This window comes from Monodelphis domestica, chromosome 6 (genome assembly GCF_027887165.1).
Source record: "Monodelphis domestica isolate mMonDom1 chromosome 6, mMonDom1.pri, whole genome shotgun sequence".
Classification (NCBI taxonomy): Eukaryota; Metazoa; Chordata; class Mammalia; order Didelphimorphia; family Didelphidae; genus Monodelphis; species Monodelphis domestica.
In genome coordinates this window covers 34039244-34059914 of record NC_077232.1, presented here as the reverse complement: position 1 = coordinate 34059914, position 20671 = coordinate 34039244, and the positions used below count along the sequence as shown (strand labels likewise).

The window sequence follows — 20671 nt, the reverse complement described above, 5'->3', positions numbered from 1 at the left end:
CTAAGTGTTTTACAACTCTAAAAGCACTTTATTCAGGCTAGCTATTGTTTTCTTCTACTAGAGTGCACACATTTAAAGATTCTAAATCAGGTTTTAATGAATGAAGCAGAGAATGAGTTAGACCTCCTCCAATTTTCTGTGAATTAGACTTTCTCACTTTATGCTGCTCTGGAAGAAAAAAAAAGGCAGGGAGAGGGGAGGAATAATATATAGTTTTGTTGTGGTTCAGTTATTTCAGACATGTGACCCTATTGGGGGTTTTCTTGGCAAAGGTGCTCTAGTGGTTTTCCATTTTCTTCTCTATTTCATTTTAAAGATGGGAAAACTGAGGAAAACAAGATGAAGGGACTTTCCCAGGGCCACAGGTAAGAATATAGTGTTGAATTTGAATTCAGATTTTCCTAATTACAGACCTAGTGCTATATCCTCTCTAACAACCATCTGTCTCATAATAAATACATGTTAAATAATAAAAAGACTGTCACTCATGCAACTTCTCCATAATAAGGAGCTCCATTGGGTGCACTGGGTTTGAATATGATTCATTCTTTACTGTCAAGTGATGCTTATTTCCACTGATGCTCTGCAGACCAAACTTTGTCATAATTCATCATTATCATCATCATAACCAATAAAACTTAAGCAGGGCATTTTATGAGATTTTGCCATAAAAATATCCCTAATCTTCAAGCTATATGAGATTGAAGGAGAGAGTTAGGTGCTAGACGTTCCTTTCACCAAAGGAGAGGAGTAAATTCTCTGTTGTTTTGAGTCTCAAAAGAATTGCAAAATAAATAAATAAATCAATAAATCAAATGAAAGGTTAAGTAACTTGCTGAGCATGCATAGCCTCTCTGTGTCAAAAGAACTTGAGAATAGGTATTCCTGGCTTCTAGGCAAATTATCTAACCACAGTATTGCACATGCTCTCAGAGAGAAAACATTTGCAACATATAGAGCCCAAAAGATCCAATCAAAAGAGAAGTCTAGGTGGGTCAATTCATAGAGTACTAGACTTGTAGTGAGAAAGAGTTGAGTTCAAATCCTGTCTCATATATTTACTAGGTGTGTTACCCTGAGTGAATCACCTAATCTCATTCAGCCTCAGTTCCTCTTTAACAAAATTGGAATAATATTAGCCCCAACTTTCCAGTGTTATGGTGAGTATAAAAAGAGATCAGATACATAAATGCACTTTCCAAAATTTAAAGAATTCTATAAATGTTAATTATCATTATGGTCCTTGTTATTATTGCTATTATTGTATGTAAAGCTTAAGGAACTAAAGAAACAGGATATATCATGAACACAAAGAAGAAACCAAGGACCTTGATTCCTGGGACCACCAACTCAAAGTAGAAGGAGCTGGAAAAGAGAACAGATGATTTGGAGAGAGAGGAAGGGAGAGAGAATAGATGATTTGGAGAGAGAGGAAGCTGATTTCCTAAGGTGGTTGGGGTTTAGACAAAGGAGAAAGTCAGGTAGGCTGAAGGAAAGTATGACATCTCTTGAGATTTCAGGGAGAGAGAAGTGTAGACTGACACCTCCAATTCTACATCAGTAAGCTAGGTCCTTCGATATTCCCAAAGACCCACATTTTCCCTGACTCTTTTGGCAGTGGGGACCATGTAGTAAGGGGGATGTCAGTTTTGGGATTGTAGCCAGGAGATTGCTCCCCCACCCTGAAATGTCAGCTTTGGGGACCATGTCCCAGTCCTGGTTATTGCTCCATAATTAGATTGTACTGCCTGAAGTACCTTCCACTATGCCACAATTAAATGAGGTACCATTTCCCAGAGCTTGGCTAGCCAACAAAACAAGGATGTAAAGCAGTGGGTATAGAGATTCCAGGACAATTTCACCCTTAGCCACCATCTGTTTCTGTTTAAATAACAAATCTAGGGAACACAATGTTCCCATAGATGGCATAATTATAATATTTTGGAAAACATGTTGGGAAATGATGTACCCCTATCCCCAAATCCTCTTAAAAGACTCCCCATCAAGAATCAAGGTAAAATTCTTTCTATATTTTACCCTGCCTGGGAAGAATGGAGTTAATGGACTTGGGTTCAAATGTTATTCGTCTTTTGTTTTTGAAGAGGACTGGTGGTATCTTTGGATGATGACTTTTGGCTCCTACGTAAGTTGAATTAAAGTGAGGCAGAGTTACAGGAAGTCCTCAGTCTTGCTTTCTCTTCCAGAGTCATCAAAGTCCAGTGGCAGGACAGAAGTCAGGAATGCTGGCCATGGCTGTATGCAGTAGATGACTTTGGCTTCTTCAGGTGCCTACTTCAAGTGTCTTTGTGGTCTTGGGAACAAATTGTTGTCATCCGTCCCTTCCATTGGGTGAATTATTCACATTCTTGGGTAGATCACTTCATAGGTCATAGATGGAGTTGAGGTCCATCCTCAGCCTGTATTAGCCCATCTATAAATATGTTGGTGCTTGGGTAAGACCTTTACTCATGCTATAGCTTCTTGGATCCGCAGGTGAAAGATGGGTAAAAGGTAGACACCAAAGGTCAATAAGCAACTCTGAAAATGGTTCAGCAAGCCCCATTCCAGAGGTGATAGTCCTCCCTGAATACTTCCTACACCTGCTGCTGGTACTCAGGGTCTATGTGACTTTGGGTAGGTCACTTCTTCATCTTTGGGACTTAGTTTCCTCATCTGTAGAATGAGAACCTTGGATTAGGTCTTAGTGCTGTAAATATAGCTCTGGAAGGGATTTTTAGAGACCACTGGTTCAACCTGGTTATTTAACAAATGAGGAAACTGAGGCCAAGAGAATTCGGTGATTCATCCAAGATCATACAAGTTACAAGAATCAAAGTCAGAGTCTGAACTCTCATCTACTGATCCTAAAGTCTGTGCCCAACACCCTAAAACAAAGAACTTCCATGTTAAACAATCCGTTAAATAGTATTATTATTTAGCTTAAAATCTCTACTTTCATTTAAATTTGTTCTGCTTGGTGCTCATTCCTTTGAAGCTGGTAAAACCAATTGGGTGCATGACCCTGAGAGTCTGCACCTCCACACATCAAGATGTGGGTGTGTAGACCAGAAGACAGTATTGGGAAGTAAGAGAGAGAAGGGGGGTAGTGGGGAAGAGTTTCCTAAAGAGATCAATGAGTTCCCCAGCTTCTTCCCTGGATGGATGGGACTGCCTCTGTGCATATTAAGTCACATTAAAGCATGGAGCTAATTAAATAATTAGTTGTTTAGTGAACAACTACCTTATGTTTACTTGGGAGAGATCTGCTTTAATGACATGAGGCATTTGGAGTTTGGGGACCATGTTGAAGGCACGAATGGGCTTCCACTGTGGAGCTGTGACTGGACCACATCCAGCGTGAGCTCGCAGAGACACCTAGTGGTGATGGAGAGGCACAGCAAAGGAATGCTCTCACTGCTCTGATACAGCACAGCGGAGGTGTTTATTGGCCCCTCAGAGGTTCGAAGTTCCTGCCACACCTGATCTCATTTTAACCTCATGAACACGCTCAGTGCTGGGGACTCCAGGCATAATGAGCCTTCCTAGCTTACTGAAGAGGTAAGCGAGGCTCTAAGAAATTACCTGGCATGCTGGTGGCCAATAAGTATGGAAATTAGCTGTGGAAGCCAGGTCTCTTGTCTCCAGTTCTAGCATCCTTTTCATTACACCAGAAAACCTTCGAAAAAGAGGCACGGCTCATTAAGTTGGGATCATCTTAGGCACAGAAGGGATAACAGAATTTTAAATTCAACCTTTACTGACTTCCTTCGGATGACTTTTAACCGTTAGAGCTTCATTTCTATGACTTAAAGTGGTCGGTAAGAAACAGCTTTGAGTCAGGGTCCAAAATCCAGGAGAGTTGTGTGGGAGGGGGCTTTCCATCCCTGCGCTTACTCCCCAGGCTCCAAATGAGGGGGTCTTGCTCCCCAATAACCCAGTAATGCTGAAGGAGAGAATTCCAGTCTTCTTCTTTGTAACACAAATACCCCTGAGGGAGGTAACTGGATCAGTTGTTTCAATTGCTTCTGACTCTTCACCACCCCATTTGGAGTTTTCTTGATGGAGACACTGGAATTTAGAGAACATTTAGTTCTCTAGCTCACTTTATAGAAGAGGAAACTGAGACAAACACTATTAAAATGACTTGCCCAGGGTCACACAGCTAGGAAGAGTCCCAGGTTGCATTTCACCTTTCTGAACCTTAGTTTCCTCATCTGTAAAATGGGGGGATTGGACTGGGTGACCTCTGAAGCTCTTTTCACCCCAAATGATGGTTCCTAAGATCCTAACTGATTTCTGAAATCCTTTAAAATTCTAATGTATTTAAGTCAATGGGGGCCTTAATGTTCACTCCTCTGTCTTTAGGCAAGATCACAAACATAAAGTCTGAGGCTCTTTTGCATCCCTTTAGGGAAGAGAATTTCAGCTTTCTAGCCTAACCCAAGTAATGTTTCAATGCCTTTGCTATTTAGGGATTCTTTCTAATGGACTGACTTAAAACTACAGCTTATTACCAAGTGTCTTTTTCTACATTTTAAATTCCTATAGATATAGACTTGTTCTTCTATCACTTTTATTTCTAAATAAACTCCTCTCTGCCTCCCAACTCATTAAGCTATTTCTTGTAACAAACATTTTTTTTTAACATGGAAGAATAAACAAATTGTTGGCCAAGTCTAAGTGCGTGTGTATACATACACATACACACATATAAAATCTCCTCTGCCCATAGCCCCCCAACACAGCAAAAGCAAAAGAAAAAGAGGCAGGAGGGTATTACAATCAGATGGCATAGTGGATGGAGTGTTGGCCTTGGTGCAGGAAAGATCAATTTGAATCTTGCTTCAGAGAGTAGCTTTCTCATCTTGTGCAAGTCACTTTACCCCTGCCTCAATTTCCTCATTTGTAAAAATGGCATAATAATAGCATCAACCTCATAGGTTTTTGTTGTAAAATTCAAATGAGATTGCAATTGTGAAACACCTTGAAAACCTTGAGGAAATTATGGATCCACTCTTCTTCAGGATAAGATAATGCCATTTAAGCCTTATAGACCCTTTGAACTATATATATATATATATATATATATATATATATATATATATATATATATATATATATACATATATATTTGATTTTTGGCTAAAAAAATGTCCTTGCATCTCAACTTGCCTCCAGGCTAGATATGCTACCTACATAATACAAAGTCACTGTTTAAGTCTTTTGTTAGAGTAATGCAGAGCTAATGATTTAATCTTGAATAGCCTGACTTCCCAGAGCTGGGAGGAGAGGAGAAAGGGGCAGCCAGCATCCTTCTGTTCCCAAACTACTTGATATGCATGGCTGGGCATGCCAAACTTTACAGTTGAAAAGAAACATTCTGAGCAAAGCAACAGGAGGTAGCCCCCTGCTGAAGCTACTTCTGATAAGATTTCTCTGCACCCATGGTAGAATATACTAAAAGCTAAGGGCATATGGGGGTCTAAAGTGTCAAATCCCAGAGTCCAATGGATACTTGCCTTCCCTCTCTGCCTGTTCAATCTTTTTCCTGTCCCCATTCAAGCTCCTGGTCCGGAGGTAGAAGAAAAGAAGAAGTGGCCAGAGACCCATCATATATAGGCTGAGTACCAAACATGATGCTTGGGGAAAGGAGAAAGGTGTGGTTATGTGGCAGGGCAATGCTTGTGTGCTCCATCCACAAGACCATAGGCATCATATGAATGAAATGGGACATTAATTTCCCTTCCAAGAGATGTATTAAAAAAATAAAATAGAGAAGCATTTTGATGACTTCTATTTAAATGGTAAAAAGTGAAGTTAGCAGAACCAGGGGGAAAATGGACAAAATGAAATAAATAGAAATATAAGCAAAGCAAAAAGAAGCCATGAATGACTTGATGATGAAGTCTGGCCTCCCCAAAAAATCCATGAGCAACAACTTCCTTTCTTCTTTGGAGACATGAAAACAGGTATAGCATAATACGTACTGCTATTCTTTTTTTCCCCTCCCTTCTCCCTTTTCCTGACTTTCCTCCTTTCTCTCTCTTTCAGTCTCTGTCTCTTTTACCTTTTTGTACTTTTACTCTTTTACTCTTTCCTTTTTGTCCCCTCTTTCCTCCCTTCTACTCTTCTCATTAACTATTGTTAGCTCCCTATTTCCCTATGATACTGGACATGTTGTCATCATATATTGTCCTCAGGATATGCCATTCTTATATCTGGAATGTGATCCCTCTCATCCCTCATTTCCCCTGAAGACTCAGGTCAAATGCCACCTGCTCCATGCATGAATCTGCCTTCAGTACTGATCAGTTCTTGTCTTTCTTCTTCTTACTGTTCCCTATATTCTACTGAGCTCTGTAAGCCTGCTTTAAGCCTTCTCTGATTTGCCTATTTGTTAACATTATTTCTTTTCTCAAATCTTGTGTTTAATCAACTGTTTTACAAGTTAAATTATCCCAGGAGAATGTAATTTTATGAGCAAAGACTGTTTTCTGCCTACCTGTTTGTTATGCCATCATCGGTGCCTTGTCCATAGTTGTTACTCTTCTGTCCTTTTTTCAATAATGCTAGACTCTCCATGACCCTAGCTGGGATTTTCTTGGATAAGATCCTGGACTGGTTTGCCATTTCTTTCCTCAGCTCATTTTACAAAAGGGGAAACTGAGTCAAACGGAGTTAAGTGACTTGGCCATGGTCACATAGATCTGAGGTTTTCTTGGCTAAGATACTGCACTGGTTTGCCATTTCTTTCCTCAGCTCATTTTATGAAAGAGGAAACTGAGGCAAATGGAGTTAAGTGACTTGGCCAAGGTCACATAGGTAGGTAGTAAGTGTCTGAGACCATATTTGAACACAAGAAGATGAGTCTTCCGGATTCCAAGTTCAGTGCTCTATCCACTGAACCACTAAGCTATCTTTGTTCATATCAGAAGCTCAGTAAATGTTTGCTTATTTAAATTGATTTAAATTATTTGTGAACAAGAGGAATCATCGAGAGTTCCTACTTCAATCCATACAAGAACAGGAATACATTCTACAGTATGCTATATCAGATCATACTAAATCTACTCTGCTAAGGGGAAGTCACATCACAGGAGCATAGATTGAGAGTTGAAGGGGACCTTTGTGATAATCCAGTCTAATCTCCTCACTTTGTAGATGAGGAAGTTGAGACAGGGCAAGATTAAATGGCTTGCGTAGATTCCTACAGCTTTTAAGCTTGAGGGAAGATTTGATCACAGACCTCCTTGACTGCAAATCCTTCACTCTCTGACTATGGAGATAAATAAAATGTTCACTCTGTGACCTAAATCAGTGACTAATTACATTTACCAGGGATCACACTTAAATAGCATTTTAAGGTTTTGTAAAACACGTCATACATCATCTCGTTTGATCCTCACGATGGCTAGGAGAAGGCAGAGAGCAAATCACATTTCTCAAACTCCTGATTTTCTCTCATCACTAAAACTATTCCCTGCTGGGGCAAAGTGACTCACAGCACAAAGCTGACTTTTAGTCGGCCAGGACGAGGGTCTTTGTGAAGACAGTTCTGTAACTTAGGAGGTCTGTGAAGGCTGCATAATGTGCTAGTGCAGGCTTCCCTTGCCAGTCCTAGACAGAGATGATTAAAGAAGTGAGAGAAGAGTCTGGACTACCATAATTCTGTCTCTTTATCTCATTTCAATTTGCTTCCAATGTGACACATTTCTATAAGTAATAAAAGAAGAGTTCTAAGGCAGGGCTACCCAAAGGTTGTTTAAAAAAATCTCCAGACCTAGAGATGGAAGGACCTAGGTTGAAATATGGCTTCAGATACTTCCTAGTTGTGTGACCCTGGACAAGTCACTTAACCTCCACTGCCTAGCCTTTACCACTCTTCTGCCTTGGAACCAATACGTACTACTGATCCTAAGATGGAAGGTAACGTATTTTTTTTAAGTCCATATGTTCCAAACTATTACTAGAAACAGTATTATATTCATCTTCTCTCTCTCTCTCTCTCTCTCTCTCTCTCTCTCTCTCTCTCTCTCTCTCTCTCTCTCTCTCTCTCTCTCTCTCTCTCTCTCTCTCTCTCTTTCTCCCTCTCTCTCTCTCTTTCTCTCTCTCTCTCTCTGTTTCTGATGGGGGAAAATTGGCACCAAAGCAGTTGACCACCTATTGGGAGATTCCTGAAAAATGTTGGCGTATATGTGAAATTGATTTCTATTCAACAATAAACAAATATGAAGTTGTCAGTGAAATTTGCATGGAATGATGGAAAATAAAATAGGTGGAAGTAGTTGAACAATATATACAACTCCAGTTATTTCAATAAAAACCCCTAAGGAAAAGCCCCATACTGACTTAAAAAAATCTGTAGACTAATCTAAAACTTGTCTAAAACTAGGTAATGAAGAGAACCTTATCCTCTTCTTAATGAGCTCCATGTAAGAAAGGAAGACTATGAATGTGGAAATGCAGCATTCAACTCTAATTGGGGTATTGACCAAAGAGGACTCAGTTCTTAGAACATGGTCAGGTTTTCCTTTCTAGTAGGCAGTAGGGAACATGTGCAGATATTTCTCATTTGGTTCCAATCCAACATGTAGAAATTTGAAAGTTTATTTTCAACTATGCCTGGTATAATTTGGCATTGTATGATGATGAAAAGTTATATAGTTGTTAGAAAAATCATATAATTGTTAGAGTAATGAAGAATCACTGATCCAGAAGGTGCTGAATCAGAACTGAGTTTGAACACGAGGCGTGATTTGACATTCTCACTTTTCTGTCTTAATAGAGTGAAGTAAGCCAAAGATCTTTACCTAGTCATTATGTTTCTATGAGAACATGTTGCCTCTGTTTTTATTTCATATGTTTTCTTCACTGATCATATATGAATAAGTATTCTGAAATGGGATTGTCCAGCTAACCACCTTGTAGTCCAGGAGGTAATGATATTTCATTAGGACTCAACAAAAGTAGTAAAGAGTAAAAAATTGCCCAGCAAAGGAATCTTGAATAGTCTTCAGCCCCATATGTACTTATATAGGGATCTTCCTGCCTTTCCACTTTAACAAAATATAATACTAACAAAAACAAAAAAAGATTAACAAAATTTAACTAGTTTATTAAGTTTGGAAAGCACAATGATGGGGTTTCAGCAACTATAGAATTGATAATGGTGCCACATACACCTCTGGAACCTTAAAGGAAAGAAGAACTTCATTTCTAGGTACCAAGCCCAGCCATCCAAATGTGAATTAAAGAAATAAAATGAGAGGTTATACTGTAAGTATATTATTAGATAAATCACTCTTTTAATGTTTTCTTTATTACAGAAAAGTCTGAGTATTAGGATGGTGGTTACAGGGATATAATTGTTATATAAAAATAATATGCATTAATAATGCTGCTGCAAATGGTATTAAGCATGTCACAATTTCAGAAGACTGAATTTCAAATTGAACGTTTCCCTCATGATATAGCAAAATGACCAATAGTTTTTGATTCAGTGGCTCATGGGTTTGAATCCTGGTTGTGCTAATTATTATCTTTTTGAGCCTGGAAAAATCCCTTCATTTCTCTGTGGTACTGCAGCCTTGTCTGTGAGATGAGAGAATTGTACTAGACTCTCAGAATTGTGCTTTCCAGTTTAATATCCTATTACCTACATTCAAATGAACATTTATTAAACATGTACTGTCTGTAAGACAAAGTGCTGGGGATGCAGAGATGAAAGAAACAAACTGGTCCCTTCCCTACAGGAGTCTGCACTTAATCAGGGACAGATGATACATACACTATTTAAAATTGTGTTAGAATTATATATCGTAATTGATTCCAGCCCAATGGAAATATATCATATGATTTCAAATAATGTGATGACAACCTAACATTGTGTTGCCTATCTGTAAATGTTGGTAGATATCCCTTGGACCACAAATGCATTATGGTGAAGCAGTCTTAGTGGTATTTCCTTTTTTGTTTGTTTTCTCTTCCTAACTGATCAGATGTGATAGAGGGCACTGGAGGTGAGGGGGGTACTTGCTCATCAGTACAATTTAGTCAAGTTGTACCGTATATAAACAAATCAAACACTTAGGAAGACAACGTTATTATTGATGCTTTCCCCAAGGAGAGCCTTAACATTTCTACTTTAAAAGTGACAATTAAATATCAATAATATGGAAATAGGTCTTGATCAATGACACATGTAAAACCCAGTGGAATTGCATGTCAGCTATGGGAGGGGTTGGGGGAAAGGAGGGAAAGAACATGAATCATGTAACCATGGAAAAATCTTCTAAATTAATTAATTAACATTTTCCAAAACTTGGGGAAAATAACAATAATTGAGGAAAATAAAAAATGATAAAAACTAATAATAAGGATTTTTAATATTTATATTTCTTAAAGAATATATGTGGAATCATTCAGTAAATAATGTAATTAGTAATATAATAATACTGTATATTCAGTAAACAATGCCAATGACTAAGTAATTCTTTAGCAAGGTCGCTGCCAAGCTTCCAACAAACAAAAGTCTCCATTCCAAAGCTTGAGAAAAGATTAAAGGAGGGATTGAGTGTCCTGTGGTGGGAGAAGAAGGAGTGTGTTAAGAGAATTATCATAGAGTTAAACTAGAAATGTGTTTCAGCACCAGGATCCAAAGTTGGGAATAAAAAAGCCAAGAAGAGTAGTAAAAATAACCAAGATCACAAAGAATAACGACAAGGGAGAATGTATACTGTGAAAGAGTAAAACTGAAGAAAACCTGCAAACAGAGACAAAGGGATGGAAGTTTGCAGAGCTGTCCATCAAGGAGCATTCCAGAGAAGAATGTGACCCAGGAGGAGGAAGCACTTAGAAGAAACACCCAAACTGTTGGAAAAATCTCTCTTTATCCTGGCACTTGAAGGAGAAAGAACTAAGAAGATCCTTTCCTTGTTGGTTACTGATTTTCTCTCAACCTTATCAAGAATTGACTCAAAGATCCTCAAAAATTGTTAGCCACATCCCTCATCCAAGACTTTATAATTTTATTATTCAAGTTAGGATTTATTTAAGACCAAGGAAGTCCTAAACCCTCTCTCCTATCCAGTTTCCTTTTCCTCCCCCTTCCTTAAAATAAACCCTTGTTCCAACAACTTTAAAGAGTGAGTTATCTATCAAATATCTCAGGCAACTTACTCAGAACTGAATCCCAGTTTGACACCAACTGAAGAGACTAACTGAAGTGGGAGGAAAAGGGAGGAGAGAGACAAAAGGGAGGAGGGAGGCAGAGGCTGATTCCTCATTACCTCATTGGTCTGTAGGCTTGCCCAGTAATCTTATATTACTATAATCCATCTATGAAAACAACCCCCTAATACAATACACAGCCCCCTATCTCTCCAGTTAGAGTGTAAGCTCTTTGGTGGTGGGGATGATTTCTTTCATTGAGCTCATATCCCCAGCAACTAACCCTTAGCAGAGTGGCTGGTATGCATTAAATGCTTTTGAATATGTGTTGAATGATTGAGAGTAATTTGTTTTTGTTTTTTTTTAAGGAGTCATTTAGTCCACTGTGAATCTTAAAACTGCTCAGACTCTACCTTAGAAAATTTGGTTAAGCCATTCCCTTATTATAACAAATTGAGGTACTTGATCAGGAATGTATTGGGAATTTTAACATTATTCCACACATACTAAGGCATAATTTAGGGGAAGATAAAGTTGTAAACTCCTCATGGAACAATGAAAAAGTCCCCAACTCATACTTATAGTAAAGCTAGAGTCTTAAGCTAGGTCTATTTTTAGATCTAATACAAAAAGGATGCTAAGTACCTATAAAGGTGAAATTAATCACTAAAAGGTCAAGCAACTTACAAAGGGCAAGCTTAGCAAAGAGATGTGAAATACTCAGAAGATATAATCTAATCAGAGAAGGTGATAACAAAAGAAGATGTGAACTAAGAATGGAAAACGTCTACTGTGATTGGTAGATGTGAAAATTTAGAGGACGTGACATGAGAAAATTTTCTTTGAAAGGAAGGGGAGTTCAAAATTGCATTAGTTGGAGTTCGGACTAGTTGGACTTCCTAGTGCAGTTTGGGAGTTCACCTTGAAGATTGGAGTTTGGAGTTAGTTGGAGGAGCTGGGTCTCTGAACTCAGTTCAGGAGTTGAGGATTTCAGTGAAGGACTGGAGTTTTGCTTGGGACAAATATTGTGGTGAGTGATTAAAGACTGACTAGTCTCTCTTAAGGCTCAGGCCTAGGCAATTTGGCCTAAGCCCTTCATACTATTTACTCTCTGCTCTCTCTTTCCCTTTCCTTAATTCCTTCATTTATATTAATTAAAACCTCCATAAAACCCAGCTGACTTGGGTATTTCATATTTGGGAATTTTTCCCATGGCGACCACTTATTTTTGATTTGAATCAAGATACTAAAATTATCTTTACAGTTTTGGCAATTCACAGTCTTGAAACCCACATTTTCGTGGCTACACTATTCACATCATTTTGCAAATGAGAAAAAGAAGGTAAGACTTTCTCAAAGTCACAAAGGTACTAGCACTCAAATTTAGGCCCTCAGCCTCAATAGGGATGAAATAAATTGAACGTATATGCAGAATGTTAGTAAGAGATAGTGCAGTGGCCAACTATTTCAACTACTAAAGCAGTTCTATTATTTAAGAAAGGTCATTTTTTTCCATTTTTAGGCCAATGATACCTCTTTAGGGGAAAGGGAAAAGACTAGAAAATGGAAGTTTAGTTTTAATACTTGAGAACTGGCTTTTGAGTCAGAGGACCTGGTTCAAATCATAAAACTATTGCTTTCTAATTGTGTGATTTGGACGAATCATTTCACTTCCTCAGGCCTTAGTTTTCTCTTTTGTAAAATGAAATGTCTATATAAAGTCTTTTCTAGCTCTAGATGGATGACCCTTTAATAATAATTCACTTGACCCCTAGGGGATTTAGTTTCCTCATCTGTAAAGTAAGGGCTAGTGTTGTAGAGTCTCTGGATTCTTTAACATCTAAATCTTGAGTCTTTGGCTTAGGTTAGTCATGAGCTGGTGGGCTTGAGGCACTTGTCTGGTCATTTCCAGATCAAATTCCATTGTTCTCCAAGACCTTTAGGATAAAAAGCAAACTTCTCAATTTGGTATCTAAAATGTCCTGGTTCCAACCTATCTGTGATGCCTGATCTCCTAACCTCACACTCTTCTTTCAAGCCAAAATGAGTTACTGGTTGTTTCTTGAATAGAATACATCAAAATGGTCTGGCCAGGCATGCATAAACTATTGGCATCAGGCACACACAGAGCCCACTCTCTCCTCATCCTCACTTTTGAGGATTTAACTTCCTTCAAGTTCTATTAATATCTTCCTTCTTGGATCAATCTTTTGATTCTCCAACTCAAAGTGTTCTCACAATCTTCTGATGATCTTAGAGCTTTTTCCTTCTCTCCATTGCTCCCGATGATTACCTACCTTCCATTACATAAATAAAGATCATTGTCACTCCACTTCTCCCAGTACATTGTCAGCTCTGAGCTTAGAGATTAATCATTTTTTATCACTGTCTCCAAAGTACCTAACACAATAGCTAGCGCATAGCATAGATGTTTAATGAAAGAGAAAATCCTGGTGCATAGGTTTGACTATGTCATTTCCCTGATCAATTAACTCCAATGTTTCTCCATTACCTAAAATGCTCTATTTGACCCAAATAGCTTTTGTTAAAACCTAATGCCCTCCATCTTTCTAGTTTATTTTATATTTTCTACCTCATGTCCTGTGAAACCCAGGCAAAACAGCTTTTTATGTACTGCTTGTATATTTTCTGCTTCTTTACTTTTCCAAAGATAATCTTCCATGCCAGGAATGCACTCACTCCTCATCTTTCCCCATCACTCATAAAATTCAAATATTCCCTCAATTCTTTAACTAAGGCATCGCCCTCTCCAAAAAACCTTTCCTGATTCCCCAACTGTCAGGACTCACCCTCTATCCCTAACCATCTTATGTTCTGTCATGTATTTGTTTTGTATTAATTCTGCTTATATTTATGTAAGTTGTCTGTCACTCATGAAAGAATGTAGAAAAAGGATTTTTAAATTTTTTCTCTCTCCATTGCCTAGAACAGTACCTAACCCATAGTCAGCATTGAATAAATGATTTTTGAATGGTTCAATATATAAATAAATAAAAGTCACTTAATTTTTCTTAGTGGGGACCATAATACTGTCACTATTCTCACCTCAGAGATTGTTGTGAAGAAGGTACTTAGACAATAATAGAAGGTCACAGAAAGAGTGAATCATGTTTGGAAAAGTCTTATTTTGTTTTGCGTTTTGTCATTACATCCGTCCCCTCCATTACCAACATACTATATCCAATGTTTTAAGAAAATGGTCTAGTTAGCTGTTTCTTCTCAAAATCTAAGTCTGTTTCTCATAAACTACTGCATTGCACTCACTGCTTTCTGAGCAGATCTATGTCAAAGCCAACAGAGGCTCACAGGAAGCCCAGTGGAAAACTTGGGGAATTCCAGGTCAGACTGTACATTTTCTGGATGTCTGCAGCTTCCTAGGAAGGGACTTAAGGAAAATTGGCAGCTGCTTGGGCCAAGCATAGGGTATTGCATCTATTTTGAGGCTTAGCATGAAGTACTTAGACAAGAGACTAGAAGGAGAGACAGCAGTGTCCCTAGTTCCCCTCACTACCATTTGGTGTTGTTAAGTTATACACAGTTCATTCAGTCTGAGCTGTCTTTTTTATTGCATACCAGCTGGAGGCATTCTCACTGGCAGTCTGGGCTTTGTGTCCTAATCAGAGATGTTGTTGTTCATCCTTCATTTTCAAAGATGATCAATGACATCATGATGAGGGATGTCTTGACTTGTACATGGACTGGATTTAAGTGAGGCAGAATTGTGCAAATCATTAACCTCACTCTCTTCTAGTCATTGACATCTAGTGGCAAGGCAAAATTCAGGACAACTGGTGATGGCATGGGATATGTTGACATCTTCTAGGTCTTACCAAGTTCTAAGCATATTAATAGACCAATCGTCACCTTCATGGCAGCTGGAACAAATTATGCTCATCTGTCCATTCTGATGCTGGAGATTATCACAAGATTGAGGTAAATAATCCTCTTCCAAAAAGGGGGAGAAGGGGATCTTAAGGATGAAAAAGGTGGCTCCCATTTCCAGAGTGCTTTACCAGTTAAAAAAATCTTTCTCCAAATAAACCTATCCCTTTTTTATGTGGCAACTTAACTTATGCTTTTTTTTTATACATAATCTCTTACCAACCAGGCCATATGATTTCTTCTGCAATCTTAGAATGTTTGCTCCTTGAGGCAAGATATTATCTTTTTTTTTTGTTGTTGTTGTCTCTGGTTTGCATTTTTCTATATCATCTTGTGCTTAGTACAGTAGCAACCCTAAACAAATGCATGTTAATTAACTAACTTTCTAAGGTAAGAGTTATTCTCTCTCTCTCTCTCTCTCTCTCTCTCTCTCTCTCTCTCTCTCTCTCTCTCTCTCTCTCTCTCTCTCCCCCTCTCTCTCTGTGTTTCTCTATCTATCTCTGTCCTTCCTCTCTCTATGTCTCTGTTTCTCTCTATGTGTGATGGAAGTGGCAGTAGGCTAAACCTTATAGACCTCAGAACCAAGATTTTAAATGAATAAAATAAAATATACAGGATTACCAAGGAAACCAATAATACTTAAAAAGTTATCAGAATAGTTTTAAAAATCACGAGTCTCTTGAAATCTATCCACAAAATCCTTGAATATATGGATTAATTTCAAGTCAAGAAATTCATCTTTATAGCCTATACTGATTTTTCACATTTCTTTTATATTACCTTGCATTTTCATTTTCCCCATATATATCTTTCCTTTTCCCTTCTATCTGGACTACAAATTCTATGAGATTCAGAATTATGTTTTATGCCTCTCTGTATATTTCACTAACCATTGTATTGTACTAGCTATTTAGTGAATCCTGGCTGGATAGATGAATACCATTCTAACAAATATACATGAAAGTGAGAGGGGAAGGAGAGAGAGAGAAAGAGAGAGAGAGAGAGAGAGAGAGAGAGAGAGAGAGAGAGAGAGAGAGAGAGAAAGAGAGAGAGAGAGAGAGAGAGAGAGAGAGAGAGAGAGAGAGAGAGAGAGAGAGAGAGAGAGAGAGAGAGAGAGAGAGGGAGGGAGGGAGGGAGGGAGGGAGGGAGGGAGGGAGGGAGGGAGGGAGGGAGAGAGAGAGGAAGAGAGAGAAGGAAAGAGGGAGAGAGAGAGGAAGAGAGAGAAGGAAAGAGGGAGAGAGAGAGGGGGAGAGAGAGAGAGAGAGAGAGAGAGAGAGAGAGAGAGAGAGAGAGAGAGAGAGAGAGAGAGAGAGAGAGAGATTGAGAGGGGGGCAGAGAGATTGAGAGGGGGCAGAGAGAGAGAAGGAGGGAGGGAGGTGGAAGGAAGCTGAGGTAGGGAGAGGGAGAGAGGCAGACAGACACACACACACAGACAGAGACAGAGAGGAAGGGAGGGAGGGAGAAGAGAGATAGAGACTGAAGCAGAGAGAAAGGGGACAGAGGAGAGAGGAGGGAGAGAGACAGAGAGGAGAAGAGAGGGGAGAGAAGGGAGAGAAGGAGAGAAGGAAGGGAGGGGCACAGGGGGACTAAAATAAGCATGCAAGAACAGGATAGCATCATTGGAGAATGACCTCTACACTGATGCAGTACAGGAGGGACAAGCAATTGAAGAATCAGGAAGGAAGGAGAGGCAGAGGACATTACACATGGCAAGCAGACAGACATGCCCCATGGAGGTGACAATATAAAGGCCCAGGAGCCCGTGGCAGGCAAATTCTTTCCAGGGCCTGAGCATGAGGAGTCAGGGATGATTTTCATGTGGGGAGAACACAAAGGCAGGCGGTGGTGCTGACAGTGATGGAAATAGATGAGAATCGGATTTGAGTAGGCAGTGAGACATCCAAAGGCGGATGTCACAGAGATAGGCAGTGACGCATGACAGGTCAAGGGCAAGATGGGGAGATCTGGGGGAGGAGGGTGGAGAGACTTCATGAGCACAGGATCTCAGGCATGAGTGTTGTCTCTGGAACTGGATCCACATGAGAGCATGTTGTCAGTGAGATTGTATTTGTGGGATGATTTCCTGAGCACTTCTGAAACTGCTCCAATGTTGCCTCTTGAAATAGGAGCCCAATGGTTAAGATTTTGAAGGTTTCACTTAAAGGTAGTGTGTGTACTTCAAGATGAATGGCCCTATGCAAAAGTGGCATTGTAGAAGTAGGCATGGATTTATATAGAAAGAAGGAAAAAAAAAGACGAGAAAAAAGGTGCTCATTTCTGTTAGGATTCAGTAGGTCATTGCCACTGGGAGAAGAGAAAAAAAATTAGCAAATACATTTATTATATCCTGCTATCATTTTTATTTTTTAGCAGAACAGTGGTTGCATTGCCTTAAGGAAATAACATCCAAAGCTCTACCAATGTAAATCCATAATTCCTCTATAACTTTCAACTTCCTTTTGCTGTGTCTCCATTATCAAGACAACATATTTGTTTTAAGGGAAAAATCCTGTCTCATTGCAGTCTTTAACAGAGTCACTGGTATGCTTCCCCCCTCCCAAAACAAGGTAAATACATTTTTAAAAAATGGACATTGTTATCTGTTGGATGAGTCAATGGTAATGCACTTCTCTTCACTTATACAATACAAACATCATCCATTAATGCAGATACGTACAAACCCAAATAGCTGCTATCACCCACCACCCTTGGTAGTACCTGTCAGAAGTTACTCCCTATTGCAGTAACTTTTGAGAAGCTAAGGTCATATAAATTCATTTATAATGATATATAGGAGCAGGAAATGGAATCATACTGGCTAATAACTTGACTATCTCTGAACTATAGAATACTATAAGGATGTGGAATTTCATAGGTTGGAGGGAGTCCCCAAATATGGGCCCTCCCTTTGGGACTTTTTTATCATCAGTTCATAGATCAGAAATCTAGAATTGGAAGGGGTCTCAGAGGCCATCTAGTCCATCTTCCCTGCTTTACAGGTGAGGAAACTGAGCCTAGAGAGGAAATGTGACTTGTCTAATGATATACACATGAGGTGAGAGAAAAGATCCCCTGACTCTAGAACCAGGAGTGTCAACATAAATTGTCTGGAGTTTTCTGAAGCAGATACATATTTAACACCTTATATGGGGATACAGAGTCTCATTTAGAGATGGGATTTGAAACCATTGATACTTAATAAAGTATCTCTGTGAACCTCCAAGATCAGCATTTTAGCCAGTTTTACCTCCATAACAATCTCCAAAATAAAATTATGAACCAAATCTTGCCTCCATCATTTGCTGGGGGGTTCTTCGCCTTTTGAGCCATAACTTTATAACCATCAATTTATGGATTCTATCCATAGGCAGGTTGAAGTAGTGGATAGAAAGCTGATCTTGGATACAAAAGACACAGAGGTTCAAGTCTTATGTCTGATATCTACAGTCTGTGACTCTTGACCAGTCATTAACTTTGTAGTGCCCAAAGCAAATCTCTTCGGCGATGGTTCATAAACTTTTTGGCATAATGGACCCCGTTGACAGTCTAATGTAGCCTACAGACCCTTTTTTAGAATAATGTTTTTAAAAGAATAAAATTTAAAAACCAATCATATTGAACAATATTTATCAGGGATTCAAGGTGAAAAAGGCGATCCACTGCCTTAGAAGAAACTGATGGAGTCAGAATGCAGATCGACACATACATGCTTCCCTTTGTTTCTTCCATAAATCTTTCTCTAGTCTAAGTGATGTGTCTTCTTTCCCAATGTGATGAACTCACAACTATTTGTTGTATGATAATTCATGCACAGTCTATATCAGATTACCCACCATCTTGTGGGATGGGGAGGGTGAAAGGGAGGGAAGGAACATGTATCACAAAATGTCAAAAATGATTAAAAGCTATCCACATGTAAGAAAAAGAAAAAGTTATCAAAATTTTAAAGATCAGAGATTCTAGTTTAATAAATCTTACTGTAAGGCTGAAAGTTGCAGAGTTGATGCCAATATGCATCATTAGACAAAATTGTTTCTCCAGAGGAAGAGGTTTCTTATACCTATTCAATTACAGGTTTGATTCCATATCAACAAACAAACAAACAAACAAACAAGCCTTATAGGTATCATATACAGAAATTATCGCTTCCATTTGGAATCTTGGAGTCTAAGGAACTCAATAATGATTTCTAAATATCCATCATAAAGGATAGGGAGAAATCATAATGCCAAATAAATGTTTAAGTGAAACTATTCCATTACATGAAAGAAAGAAGTTAATAAATCCATTAGGAGCACAGAGATAACTGGAAATGGTAGGTATGGACCAAGTGAAGTCAGACAAGATTGCTGCCTCTTTTACACTTAATTAGGAACAGCTTCTTAATATGATCTTGAGCAGCCTTTCTTGTCTCCAATAAAGTGAAGTGTCTCAGCTCATAGAATTTTACATCTGGAAGGGACCATGTTCTCAGGCTCTTAGAACGTCACACGTTAGGCTGAGAGAAGTAAGAGGTCAGTTTAATAAATAGTGACTTCAGCAGCTGGGAAAGTAAGAAAACAGTTCTAAGACCTAATATTTACATAGTACTATTAACTTGAAAAGCTGTTATTATTATTATCCCATTGTAGAAATTAGGAAACTGAGTCTTTGGGAGCTTGAGTGATTCAACCTTGGTTGCTGAGTGATTAAATGTTAGAAGTTGGGATTCCATCTCAGATCTTTCTTTGTTAGTCAACTATGTGGCTCAGTGGATTGAGAGCCAGGTCTAGAGATAGTAGGTCCTGGGTTCAAATATGGCCTCAGAAACTTCCTAGTTGTGTGACCCTGAGCAAGTCATTTAACCTCCCCATTGCTTAATTCCTATTGCTCTTTGGCTTTGGAACCAATTTTCAGTTTGGGTTCTAGACTGGAAGGTAAGAAGAGAAAAAATTTTTTTAAAGAATTTTAAAAGAATCCAGTATCTAGGACTGGAAAAAAAAAAGAAGTTTTCTAGGCAACCATTTATTTTGTGGATGAGGAATTTGTGGTTTAAATTTAGGTATTTCTTGATAGTTAAGATCACGAATCTAGAGCTGGATAGGTATTAAAAGTTATCTAGTCCAATCTCACATAAGAGTTTAAATGATATGAATATAAATATACATGGATTATACATACATGTTCATATGTCTACAAATGCTTTCACAAACCAAGTGGAGGGAAGTATTATTATGTAGAACTGTAAATATTATGAACAGCTAATTTTTCTACATATTTTATGAAAGTCTTGGAAACAACAAATCTGAGGCAAATTTTCCTTTTCTTCTTCTCCTGGGATAGAAGGGGGACCCCAGGAATATGGTCCTTTATATTCTATCTATATATCTATTTATATAAAGTTATCCCTTCCAAATGATGACTTTCCCCATCATGGTTTCACCTTATCATGGGGTCAGCATAAGAAATTAAATGGGAATTGGGGGGGGGGACAGAAGCCATAGATGACATGCAAAGGCAAGCAAATGACACAGAAAAAGTTTAGAAATTCAGACATACATAAAACATATGTATGACATTATAGAATATCAATATATTTTATTTCTTACTACCATAATTA

The 20671-nt window shown here is 38.6% G+C and overlaps 1 protein-coding gene across 6 annotated transcripts in view; it reads right to left on the bottom strand.

Moving 5' to 3' along the window:
- LRRC4C (leucine rich repeat containing 4C) overlaps positions 1–20671 on the bottom strand; it is a 1396296-nt gene that overhangs the window by 1357453 nt on the left and 18172 nt on the right. The window lies entirely within an intron of this gene.